The following is a 14,202-nucleotide window of genomic DNA, read 5'->3' on the forward strand; positions in this document are numbered from 1 at the left end:
AATCCGATGGGGCAAAATGCACGCTGCAAAATTTTCGCGCTCAGTGCAAGCTATGTATTTTAGATGCACGCATTTTTCTTTTTGGTGCATCGTCGTTAGGCACGGCGCGAGTATCTGGCACGGCAAAACGTTCTTTCTGGCAAGAGTGTTTTTACAAATAAAAGTTGTACCAACTACCCATCTGTCACTATCGTTTCCAGGCCACGCTTTCTAGTCTGCGCCGAAAGTGCGGGGTAGAGGAATCTTTACGACACAGTATGCTTTGAAACTACCCCCCTCCCCACTCCCTTTTTTTTTTTTTTTTTAGTTGCTCCTCAAGATACTTTTTATTCCTCAGGGATTGCCTGCTCCGTATTGAGTGGTGTTCACTCGACAATTATATTTGTGTCACTCGTTAACAGTAATTCTTCCTTGCTTTTACTTTGCACCAAACTGTGAAGGTTAAACAAAATACAGGGCGGTCGAAACTTGGAGAACTTGAGAACGACACTCCTGTGAGACTTAGAGCGGCTGCCAACGTTTGGCTATCCCCGTGAGGCCACTAGGATCTTTCTTTTCAGGTATCCCTCACGTACACACTAATAGTTCCATGTAACGTCGAACTAATACGTCACATTTAGACCCTTTAACACTTCTATTCTCGGTACAACTTTCTGAGGCAGTTCAGCAATAACGAAAACATGTTTGGGAGCCTCAATGGTGTGCATACATGTAAAATGGGTTCGTGCAGCATTTTTCTTACCTTCAGTTCAATAAATACCGCTAAGTTGTGATCCCTGACGTTGATAACTTGCAAAAGCATCCATTAGTTTGCCCCTCCGAGAAATGGGAGACAGTCGAAAGAAAGAAATGAAACAGCTTTCCCCTCCTCAACTCGCAATTAGAACTATCAGCCACGTGATCTGATCCTAAAATATGCAGCGTCAGTGTTTATCATAGTCATAAGCAGGGCTGGCAAAGCAGAGCATGGGCTAATCTTCAGATATAGTTTTAGTTTGGCTATAATGGGGCCCGAGCCCCACTAAAGCGACAAGCAGAAACAAACGACAGCGGCTAGCCTTAAACCAGAGTATTTCGCGATTTGACAGGCTTTGTAGAATAAAGAAGGCTATGCTCAAAAACGAGTATCATGCACAGGATGGTACCATTTGCAGGCTTGTAAACACTCGTGCTAACTTCGCCAGCACCGAACAACTCAAAGCCGTATAAAGGTACCATCGCGAACATGCTGCATGTGTCTGAGGCTTGTCGCTTTCGTTTGTTTCTGTTTCTAGTTCTAGTGGGACTCGGGCCCATCATTATCTTTGAGTTGAACACGAGCCGTTACCCGAATGTTTGGCGATACTGGTTGTCATGAACCAGAGCATTTAACTCGGAATCATGACAATCGGGTACATCATGGTGTCACGGGACTCTCAGTGCGAAGTTGTGATGTCATGTGACGTCACGGTATCAACAACGTTAATAGATCTAGCGACGTCCTCAATTTGAATCGACTTTACGCGGTCAGTCACGTGACGTCACGGGGTCACGTGATGTGACATTACTTGACAGCATGCCTTGACATTATGACGTCACGTGACGATGTGACACATGGCTATTCATAGTGCCAATAAAAAAGCGCCGCAAAAAACCAGGATTTATTATACATTGGAATTCTGTATATGACGATTTGATCAATACGTAGAGGAATACACTTGCCAATTTTTTTTTCCCAAGTAATAAATTTGTAATACTAACAAAAAAAAATTACCGTGAACCGTTTTGAACCGGTTACCGTTATATTTTTTTTCCGGTTCAGTTCCGGTTCAGTTCCAAGATGGCGGCGAAGATTTCGGTTCGGTTCAGTTCCGGTTCGGCTGAAAATAACGGTTCTGTTCCGGTTTTCGGTTCGGTTCGGTTCCGGTTCGACACCCTGGTTGCACTATCGCGGACAATATAAGCTGACATAGTCCTTCATACCTCTTTCGCGTACCTGCCAATTTTTGGGGGAGCTGCTGTCTAAACTACTGTATGCTGAGTGCAAGTATGTCTGCTGCTTACACAGGGATTGCGATGATGTCAAAATTCCGAGCTCTTATTGGCTGATTGAAACAAAATAGTGGGTAGACCTCAAGGCATATAGCATCGAGGTCTACCCACTTTCCTTTCAATCAGAGCCAATCGGAACTCGGAGTTGTTCTGACGTCACCGCAAGCCCTGCTTAAGAAACAGGCGACTTGCTCTTCCCATAGACAATAGACCGATCTCACTAAGCAATCGGCGCATGCGTGACGCCGCCCTAACTTTAGTTCCCAGGAGGCAGACGGCAGTGCACGAGGGGACTGGTGCTGTCTTGTGCTCTAGACGCGCAGAGATCCAGCGGGGTTGTCGAGCGTGCAAAAATACTAAAGTTCCCTCGATGCACTGCGGCGGCGGTGGCGTAGTCAAACTGGTTGGTGAGATTGGTCAATAGACCGATCTCACCAGCTAGTTTGAGTACAGTGTACTAGAATACTTGGGTAGTGTTGGGAACGGAGGGGCTCGCCTGAAGTGCGTGGTATTGACCACCGCGACAGGTGTCGACACCGGCGCGATATCCAGAAGGTGTGCGCATGCGCGGCTGCACCCACGAAATATGAATCTTTGGTGCCGCTTTGGTGGAGTGTACATAGGGTTTCTGATACAGCTACGACCTGTCAGTGGACGTACCGCGGCATCAATTACGCTGCGGCACGATCGTTAGCAACATGATGCTTCAATCTATTGGACGGTGCAAGCTACATTACCCTTCCTTTGCATAAAAACAATTGCGACTTTAAAGAAGCGGATTGCAAATTGTTTCAGCGTAGAATAAGCTGCGACTTTCAGTTTGTCGGAAGGTGAGCATTTTAAATTAAAAGCCCATTTCCTTGATCGCAAAGGCCGAAGATTAGATATTTGAAAAGGATATCTAAAACTCGGAAGCATTTTTTTTGTCTTATTTTATAATGGAACGAAACGTCACATACTAAAGTCCGAGATTGTTTTAGTATGTTTCTAATACCCCAGGTTAACTTCTCTGTCTTTTTTTCTACCCGTCATTTTTTTCTCAGCTCAGGAACCATGGTTCCACAGGAACCATGGGTCCCTGTGGAACCATGGGTACCCAGCTCGCTTCACTTGTCATTCATTCTTGTGTTCATTTATGCGACGAACCACCCAAGCGACGGTCGCAAAGGGGTGAGAATCGTTTATGTCTTCATGGCTGCCACGACCATCCAGGACCACCCGACGTTCACTTGTAAAAAAATGGCTTATAAGCCGTGACAAATTTTATCACGCGTTTTAACATTGAACTTAAGCCCAAAAACTGAGACAACGTGGGTTGAACAAGTAATGCTTTATAAGATAAGAAAACAAGCAACTATTTCACATCATTTTGAGCAGAAAACATGAGCACACGTAGATCAGGCAAGGAAAAAGTTGTAATAGTTTAAAGCACGGCATTAAAATAATGGTTACAATGTGCAGCGCATACATGGTTACAATATGCAGCGCATTATCCTCTTGAGGTTAAACCACCTGAAACCCACACGCTCATAACAATATGTTTAACCGACAGCTGCTTTCTGACAACCATGTAAGTCTCGCCTGAGCTGGGTATTCAAAGGTTCCACAGGGGGCGTATCTGGTTTACGCAGGCATACAGGGTGTTTTGTTTTATTCTGTACAGAACTTTACATATTTTAGAAAAAAAAAGGATGTGGCGGATATGTGGATGCCGTCTTTCGGCTATATCTGTAGGGCTCAGTGGACAATAAGTGGGTGAATAACTGTTGCAATGTTTAATAATTAACCAAAATCTCTCAGTTAACTTGTTTATTAACGGCTTAATTGGCCATGGTGAAATTGCAGTTTTAAAAAGAGTCATTTTTAAAGGCAAACACAATTTCGACAATTCGCGAAAAGGCAACGAGGTTCGCGAAGTTTATCGTAAAAGTTTGCCTTTCTTCGCTTGATTCAAAAACCGCGTTATGAAAATAATACGTAGAATAGTGACTTAGTTGTCTTGATGTGTGGCGGCGGCGAGTCCACCGAAGACACGCTGTCGAGTTAGTGACGAGGGGACAGAAACAACTGTGTCATTCTTCTAGGTATCAATATCAGCACAACCTCATTCGAGCTTTCAGCGTGCGGTTTTTTAATTAAACGAAGAAAGGCAAAATTTTAGCCATGAATATTGCCGCGAGCGCAGCTGGCCAAGAAGACAGCGCGCTTGTGGTCTAACGGTTATCGCGCGTGCTTTCCACGCTGAAAGCCAGGGTTCGATTCTTTGCCGCGGAGACGCAATTTTGTTGACTCTGTAAAGTAATATTCTGGTAAATTCGAGAACCATGTTGCTTGTTCGAGGCCAGAATGTTCTACGCGCCGAACCTTGTACGCCGAACGATCCAGAAACCCACGAGGGTACCGAAGGGACTCCGCAAGGCGAGCGGAGTCTGTTTTCGCCCCAGCGTTCGACTCTGCTGCTACGCCGACTTCGACGCCCGCGACGCTCTGTTATTATCTTTTGTAGCCTTTTATTTTTGGCACAAGTTCGCCACATTAAACGTTTATTTATTACTTTTTATTTCTTGTTTATTGGTCACCACCCGTGACATTTTGGTGGAGGTGCGGGGTACCGCATGCCCCTGCCGCGTACCCCTCCGAGGACCCGCAGTGCAAGTCCGACGCCTAGCCCACGAAGAACCAACGAAAGCACTTCCGAGATCCGGTTCAGTCGTCGCACCCAAGGCCTACACCCGGAATTCGGACCTCTGCCGCCCAAGACTAAGCAGCCAACGAGGCCAACGATGGACAGCCAGTCGTCGCAGAACCCGTCCACCGCCAGCGTCGTATACCTGCCCTTCGCACCCAAAACTCCGACGCCTTTCCACGGAGACGCCCACGAGGACATCGAGGACTGGCTGCAACATTATGAACGTGTGGCCCGACATAACGGGTGGTCAGCTGAGGACTGCTTGCAGAACCTTTACTTTTCGCTGGAAGGAACTGCGAGGCACTGGCTGGAAAACCACGAGGCTTCTTTGACGTCGTGGGAACTGTGCAAGCAAGAACTGAAGAAGACGTTTGCCAGCCAACGCCGACGCGAGAGGCCCGAAGACATCCTTCGAACAAGGACCTAAGGTCCGGATGAAAGCATCACCAGCTTCGTCGAGGATGTTCTTCGCCTGAGCGCCCGCGCCGATCCTCAGGCTACAGAGGAGAAGAAGCTGCGACACCTGATGAGGGGTGTGAAAAGCGAGATATTCAGAGGTCTCATTCGCAATCCTCCGACAACTGTTGACGGGTTCGTCACGGAGGCGACGAATATGGAGCGTGCCCTACAAGCACGCGCCAGACACTACGAGCGACACCCTGGCGTGACTACTCTGGCGACATCCGGATACGACCTTGGTACCGACCTCCCAGGCATCCGTGACATCATCCGTGAAGTCGTCCGGGAAGAAATTCGCAAGATGCTCCCCGCTACGGATCGCCCATCCTCCCTGTCGCTCGCCGAGGTCGTCCGAGAGGAAGTCCACCGAGCCTTCCAACCTGAGGTTCCGATCAACACGACGATGCCAGAGGAGCCGACTTTGAGCTACGCCGCCATGGCCCGACGACCGCCGCAAGCTAACCGCCAGACCACGGCGCCATCCCGACGAGACCCTTTGATGCCACAGTATCCTCGACGCCAGGAAGGACAAGTCCAGGACGTTCGCCCGGAGCCACCCTCGTCGAGGAAGACCGACGTGTGGCGAACGGCCGACCGACGCCCGCTCTGCTACCACTGCGGGGAAGCCGACCATGTGTACCGCCGATGCCCATACCGACGACTCGGGCTGCGCGGATTCCACCCAAACGACCCGCGCCCCCGGTATGGTGAACGCCCTCGGGAGATCGACGAGTACCTGCGACGACCCCAGTCCCCCGAGCCTGCGTCCCGCCGAGAGTTCCGGTCGCCATCGCCGCGACGTCCAGCTTCGCCGATGCACCGACCCCGATGTGAAAGCCTGTCGCCCCTCGCTCCTCGCCGGGGAAACTAGGCGCGGCAACCCTTGGAGGTGGAGTTGCCAAAGACGACCAACGTAAAGAGCCTCCAAGAACGACGGAGCGCTCCCACTCTCCCAACGCCACGCATCACAACGACGCTCCTGCATCGGTGTCCAACAACCTGAACGTTGTGATCGACGACCTCGACGCATCGGCACTCGTGGACACCGGAGCAGACTACTCAGTCTTGAGTGGGAGGCTCCCCCGCCGCCTTCGAAAACTCATGACGCCGTGGGATGGACCACAAATAAGAACCGCCGGAGGACACCTCATTACACCAGTCGGGAGATGCACTGCTCGCGTCGAGATCCATGGTGAAACGTGCCCTGTCAAGTTCGTCGTTCTTCAAGACTGTTCGAGGGGCGTTATCCTCGGAATGGACTTTCTCTGCGAGTATGGCGCCATCATCCACCTCGGGGCAAACCAGTTGACGCTTCGAAAGCCTGTTCTGCCGCCGGTGGAGGCCAACACGACGTCATCCGCGATCCGAGTTATAGCCGACCATGTGAATCTGCCGCCGCGGTCGAGTGTTTTCGTCACCGTCATAACCGACGCAGCCATGCACGGTGAAGCTCTTCTGGAAGGCAGCGTCCAACTGCTCCTTGAAAAAGGAATTGACGTCGCACGAGGCGTAACGGATCTTCAAGGAGGACGAACAACTGTTCTCGTGACAAACTTTCGAGAGGAACCGCAGCCCCTAACGAAGGGTACCACCATGGGCTACGTAGAGGAGCTTCAGGCGCCAGCCGTGGTCACCGCAGTCTCCGAGGAAACCTCGTCTCCACAGCAGAAGAGCACGACGCCGCCGCCGCTCGACATCAACCCCGAGTTCCCAGCTTCGAAGCGCCGGCAACTAGTTGATCTCTTCGCCGAATACAGTGACTGTTTTGCCACGACATCGAAAGTTCGCCAAACACCAATGGCGAAACATCGCATTATTACCGACGACGACGCCATCCCTGTCCACCAGTCGCCGTATCGAGTCTCCTTAAAGGACAGGAAAGTGATTCAAGATCAAGTTCAGGAGATACTCGACGACGACATCATTCAACCCTCAAGAAGTCCATGGGCGTCCCCAGTCGTGCTTGTAAAGAAGAAGGACGGAACCCTGCGATTCTGCGTGGACTATCGTCGACTGAACGCTGTGACGAAGAAGGACGTCTATCCGCTCCCCCGCATCGACGATACGTTAGACCGACTGTGCCACTCCCGATATTTTTCGTCGATGGACCTAAAGAGTGGTTACTGGCAAATTGAAGTTGACGAACGTGACCGGGAGAAAATTGCCTTCGTCACTCCCGACGGACTGTACGAATTCAAAGTGATGTCGTTCGGACTTTCTACAGCACCATCCACCTTCCAGCGCGTCATGGACACCGTGCTGGCAGGTCTGAAATGGCAGAGCTGCCTCGTCTACCTGGACGATGTCGTGGTATTCTCACGAGATTTCGATGAACACCTCAGACGACTTCAAGCCGTGCTTCAAGCCATCAAGACCGCCGGCCTGTCACTCAAGCCAACAAAGTGTCGGTTCGCCTATGGGGAACTAAAGTTCCTCGGCCACGTCGTGAACAACAAAGGTGTTCTACCTGACCCCGAGAAGACCCGCGCCGTAGCTGCATTTGCGCCGCCGTCTGGCAAGAAGGCAGTGAGAAGATTTCTCGGACTCTGTGCCTACTACAGGCGCTTTGTTCGAGACTTCGCCAAACTATCCGCACCGCTGACACACCTCACGAAGGACGCCGTAAAGTTCGAGTGGACAGAAGAGCACCAGAGGTCATTCAAAGAGCTCAAAAGAAGACTCCAGACGCCCCCGATTCTTGGCCACTTCGACCAGTTTGCTGAAACCGAGATCCACACCGACGCCAGTAACACAGGACTGGGTGCGGTACTAGTCCAAATGCAGGACGGCGCAGAGCGAGTCATCGCATACGCAAGTCGGACGCTGTCTAACGCGGAGAGGAACTATTCAACTACTGAAAAGGAGTGCCTCGCTGTCGTCTGGGCAATAACAAAGTTTCGCCCATATTTGTATGGAAGTCCTTTTCGCGTGGTCACAGACCACCACTCGCTCTGCTGGCTGGCGAATCTGAAGGACCCCTCCGGACGCCTCGCCCGGTGGAGCCTACGACTGCAGGAGTTCGACATGACCGTGGTGTACAAGTCCGGCCGGAAGCACAATGACGCCGACTGCCTGTCAAGGGCCCCAGTCGAGACCGGTCCTTCCTGCACCAAAGAGGACGACGATGAGTGTTTCCTCGGCGCTTTGGATGTCAGCGACATGGCAGCGCTCCAACGAGACGACCCTGAGCTGCGAGCACTCATTGAGCACCTAGAGGGACAAGGAAGTGCCGTTCCCCGCGGTTTTGTACGAACACTACCAACATTCTCCATCCGACAAGGTGTGCTCTACAAGGAGAACTTCAGCGACAACAGCACGGCGTGGCTGTTGGTGGTCCCTTCCAGTCTTCAAGAAGAAAGTTTTCAAGCCTGCCACGATGACCCGACGGCGGGACACCTTGGTTACAGCAGGACTCTTGCCAAGATACGCGAAAAGTACTACTGGCCCAAGCTTGCGAAGACAGTGCACCACTACTCCCGATCTTGCCACGAGTGTCAACGACGGAAGAAGCCACCGACGAGACCGGCAGGACTTCTTCAGCCTATTGCGCCGCCATCTGCCCCATTCCAGCAGATCGGTATGGATTTACTCGGACCTTTTCCACCGTCGACGCAAGGAAACCGATGGATCATCGTCGCAACCGATTATCTCACGCGGTACGCCGAGACAAAAGCCCTTCCATCAGGAACGGCTGTTGAAGTCGCGAAGTTTTTCATCGAGTCCACCGTCCTCCGGCACGGCGCTCCCGAAGTCCTGATCTCAGACCGTGGATCATCATTCATGGCCCAGCTGACGCAAGAAGTCCTTCGTCTCAGCCATACTAGCCATCGCCGCACCACGGCGTACCACCCGCAGACCAACGGGCTAACGGAGAGACTCAACAAGACCATCGCTGACATGATCTCCATGTACGTCGACGTGGAGCACAAGACATGGGACGAGGTGCTGCCGTACGTCACATTTGCCTACAACACGGCCGTACAAGAGACCACCGGGGTGACACCCTTTCAACTAGTGCATGGGCGCAAGGTAACGACAATGCTGGACGCTATGTTGCCCCACGAACCGGCTGTCGACGTAAGCGACGACGCCCAGGTGGTTGCCCAAAGGGCAGAAGAAGTCCGTCAGCTCGCCTTACTCCGGATTAAAGCCCAACAACGCGTCGACACTGGCCACTAGAACCTTCGCCGTCGGGACGTCCACTTCCAGCCCGGAGACAGGGTTTGGGCCTGGACTCCCATTCGTCGCCGTGGTCTCAGCGAGAAGCTTCTCAAACGCTACTTCGAACCCTACAAAATCATTCGACGCCTCGGCGATCTGAACTACGAGGTTCTACCCGACGGAACGCGCCCATCTGCAAGACGCCCGCCACGACCCGAGGTGGTGCACGTCGTCCGGCTCAAGCCGTACTACGAACGATAGAACTCCGGACTTTCGTCAAAGAGTGAACTGTTAAGTGCGATTCGCGAGTCTGCTATTGTTTTGCTGGGGATCTGTGTTCTCGTTTCGTGCTGCATCGGGACGATGCACTTGTTTAAAGGGGGGGATAATGCCGCGAGCGCAGCTGGCCAAGAAGGCAGCGCAGCTGGCCAAGAAGGCAGCGCGCTCGTGGTTTAACGGTTATCGCGCGTGCTTTCCACGCTGAAAGCCAGGGTTCGATTCCTGGCCGCGGAGACGCATTTTTGACGAAAGTAATCCCTGGAGAAGGGGAACAAGAGGGACAAAGGACAAACATAAATCTCCAAACACAGCTAGGTGACTGGTGAGCGACTGAAAAAATCCGCCTGGTCCGGGTATCGAACCCTGGACCTCTCCATTACAAGTGGAGCGCTCTACCAACTGAGCTAACCAGGGGTTAGACGGCAGTAGAGCAAACGGGTTTTATCAGCCGCCACCAGTCGAACACCAACAAGGGTGAAGCTTGCAATTTAAGGTTATAATTATAATGCAATTAAATGCAAAGGTGCAAGCGAGCTGGACAAGAATGACGAAAGTAATCCCTGGAGAAGGGGAACAACCTTCTCCAGGGATTACTTTCGTCATTCTTGTCCAGCTCGCTTGCACCTTTGCATTTAATTGCATTATAATTATAACGCATTTTTGTTGACTGTAAAGTAATATTCTGGTAAATTCGAGAACCATGTTGCTTGTTCGAGGCCAGAATGTTCTACGCGCCGAACCTTGTACGCCGAACGATCCAGAAACCCACGAGGGTACAGAAGGGACTCCGCAAGGCGAGCGGAGTCAGTTTTCGCCCCAGCGTTCGACTCTGCTGCTACGCCGACTTCGACACCCGCGACGCTCTGTTATTATCTTTTGTAGCCTTTTATTTTTGGCACAAGTTCGCCACATTAAACGTTTATTTATTACTGTTTATTTCTTGTTTATTGGTCACCACCCGTGACAATATTTCAAAGCTCATTGTTTGTTCGCGAACTTTCTAAATTGGGTCGGTCTTTAAAAATGGCTCCCTTTAAAGCTGCAATTGGAACATGGCCCATCAAACCGTTCATTAAAAAGTTAATTACCATATTCGGCTAAATAATAAAAATATTGCAACGGTAGGGTCCGCCGAGATCACCCATGTAGGGTCACCCATGTAGGGTCCGCCGAGATCCACGGATGTATAGTGCATGACGACATACACGTATCTGCTACCTCCTTTTAATTAATTCTGTAAAGTTCTGTTAAGAATCAAAAAAATATCCTGCATAAGCATGAACTCACATTGGACATGCCTGGGACGTAGCCATTTCCTCTTTTCGATTATGGGAGTAAGAAGCTTCTAAGTTGGTTGTTTCAAAACTAAGATAACAAAATCTGATATTCCGCTGGCACCCTTGGGCTTGCAACATATTGATATAGGTTATCGTTCAGTGTACAAAAACTTTCTACCAAAGCTTCCCAATAAAACAAGTGTAAAATGACAAGAATTAAAGGCACCTTAATGTATAATCAGCAAACAGGAGCAAGCCAAGAACAAAGACTATTCTTCGTATGCTTTGCTTTAACGCACGTATCGACTCGGAGTTCATTCCCTTGGTAAAACTTTGGATAATAGTCACTGGAAGGCTCGAAACGGCACCCACTACTCGTGCGACCTTCGTGAGCTTCGAGTGTGCATGCCCAGCCAACGTATCAGGAAAAGTTACAGGCGTGTGCTGGATACGCACCCAAGCTCGCCGACGGCATTTCCGAACTACCCTTACGCGTTCACCATCCGCAAAATCAGAACACAAGATTCAAAGCATATTACGATCGAGCACACGGGACTAGGAAATCGTGGTCCCGACACGCGCACCGCTCGAAGTGAAAAACACACGGAACTGTACTCTGTTTCATACTTAGTGTGCAACGCTGTCAAAGATACTGGCGCGAGCGCGTAGCTTCTCGTGCTCGTGCAAATGATCAACCAGATCAAGCGCCATGCTCGCGCCAGTAGCTTTGACAGCGTTGCACGCTAAGTATGAAACAGGGTATATACTCTGCTTCACCTTGTGTCGTACCGCAGGAAAGGCTACAAGCGCGAGCCCCTTGCTCTTGGGCACATCTCGGCGGCACAAGCTCTCGTGCACCAAGGGCAGCTGCCAACGCCACGAGCTCGCGCTTCTAGCCTTCGCTGCGGTGCAATATAAGGTAAAACGGAGTGTACAAAATCGTTGTACCGACACGTGCACCGCTCAAACTAAAAAAAAAAAAAAATGCGGGCTGCGCGATTTTTTTGGGATAACTCAACTACAGCGCCGCCACGAACTGTCAATACACGCGCCTTCACGAGCTCCCGTTGCCGAGCCGCTCCGGTCCCAACACTACCCAAGTATTCTAGTACACTGTAGTTTGAGTACCTCACCGCTGCCGCCATGCATCATGGGAGCTGTAGTCTTTCTGCACGCGCGGCAACCGTGCTGGAGGTCTGCGCGAGCAGAGCACGAGGCGGCATGAGCTCTCTCGTGAACTGGCGTCTGCCTCCTTCGAACTACAGTTATGGCGGCGTCACGCATGCGTGGAACGCTTGGTGAGATCCACTGGTGAGATCGATCTATTGCAAGCATGGCACCCCGACTGCTGCCCCATGCGTGCAATCACGTGCAACTTGCGTGTGAACATAGCTTTTGCAAGCTTGCAACTGCACGGGCTTGTCCGCACGAGCAAAGACATGCTGGTGGCCGGGAGCCTTTCTTGTAAGCGCTTATAGACCTTTCCGATGTTTACAAATCCACAGCTCAGAGTGCGATCTCCACAGCTCAGCACACGCGTGTGCGTCGCTTCGGAAAGCGAGCAAATCACGCGCGATACGCACGAACACTGAAAATGAAACCGGCCAGCATCCCTTTTCTGGAAAGGTCTATACTCAGGGGCAACTCTCGTTGGCAATGAAACCATGAAACTTATATATTTTGCTATATTTCATAGTCATTTAACATATTGTATTGAGGCCTGGGGCGTAACTTATGACACTTACCTTTTGCCATTGATTAAATTACAGAAGAGAGCCCTCAGAATCTTGACATACTCCCACTATTCCCAACCGTCTCATATCATATTTCATCAACTTCACATTTTCACATTTCTGGAAATTAAACAATATAAGATTGCTTGCTTAATAAATAATATTTTAAAATCAAACAATCCACTGCCAGCGAACATCTTAATTAAGGGTAACCGATTAACAAGGGCGAACACATCTGGTCGCTTTAACATACCACGGTCTCATAACGTATACGGCGAGCGACTGATGCAATCATGCGGAACTAAAATCTGGAACACTTTACCATCTTCAGTCACCCAGTCAGGCAACTTTAACAGCGCTTTGAAATACTATATTTTTTTACATAGAACATGTCTCCCACCATCCTGAAACTCAATCGCATATTCTGTTATTGAATTCATAAAAATTCATTTCACTTTGAATACACTCGTGCTCCTCGTGTTTTTATTATATAATGTATAAATTACCGGATATAGTTGAACAAGTCACTTTCTACGTTTATTTTCTATTGTCTTTCTTTCTTTCTTTTTTTTTCTTTTCCTTTTATTGTATTTCCAGTAATATTTCTTAAGAGTGCTGCCTTCCTAATATGTTATTATTAAAATGGGCCCAAACTAGCCAAAAGGCTATGGGCCCAGATGGTTCTCAATAAATTGTACGATGCAACTCATGACAATAAACTCGATTGATTGATTGATTGATAATACAGTCAAAGGTGCGGACACGGGTGCCCTCATTTAAACTCATTTTCGATTAAAGCTGCAAGCACGCTCTCCTCCTCTCTTTGTAAATGGCACAGAAAGTTGCATCCAAGTTCAGAAATAGAATGCGAAGTTGAGCTCCCATGCTTTGGAATCTTTGAAAAATTTGAAAATTGAGACGTACTAGAGCAGCAGTAGAAAAATGGCCGGCTCGGGTGTTTCTGCTCACATTTTCCGCGAGGGGCATCTATCTTGGCGACGTGCACAACCGAACGCGTCACCGTGGTCGACCTTCAACTACTGGCGAAGCGCTTCCTCTGTACGCCGTGTCCCAAAATGAATATACACTATTCGTGTTTCTTTTTGCTTTGTTTTGTTTGCTCAGTAAAACTAAACTTCGCATCTCCGAGCATTCATTCACTGCCCAAATGAAGAGCTATATCGGTCCAAACCAGGTTACAAAGTATCAAAACAAGCCGTTATATTATTCAAAAGTTATAAGTATTTTTTTTAATAGAAAAATGGCTGCTTACGGAGCTCTCGAATATATGGAGCCCAATGAAGCCATTTACCGAAAACGTGCGAAAACGGGCCCCATTTCGATATTAACAATTTCAGAAAATCGCTTATACGACTCTCGAATGAGACAATGTATAGTGCTGAAACTTTGGAATCTCATTCGGACCGGTATAGAGCTATATTTAGGCGTAAAATGAGCTTCGGCGATGCGCACTTTACTTTTGCGGTTAAAAAAAAAAAATACTTCATTTCTTTTTTCTTTTTTTTTTAGAAAAGTGGGGGGGGGGGGGGGACATTTTGCATGAAACAGTCAC

The sequence above is a fragment of the Ixodes scapularis genome, unplaced genomic scaffold (assembly GCF_016920785.2).
Source record: "Ixodes scapularis isolate PalLabHiFi unplaced genomic scaffold, ASM1692078v2 ptg000154l_1__unscaffolded, whole genome shotgun sequence".
Taxonomy (NCBI): Eukaryota; Metazoa; Arthropoda; class Arachnida; order Ixodida; family Ixodidae; genus Ixodes; species Ixodes scapularis.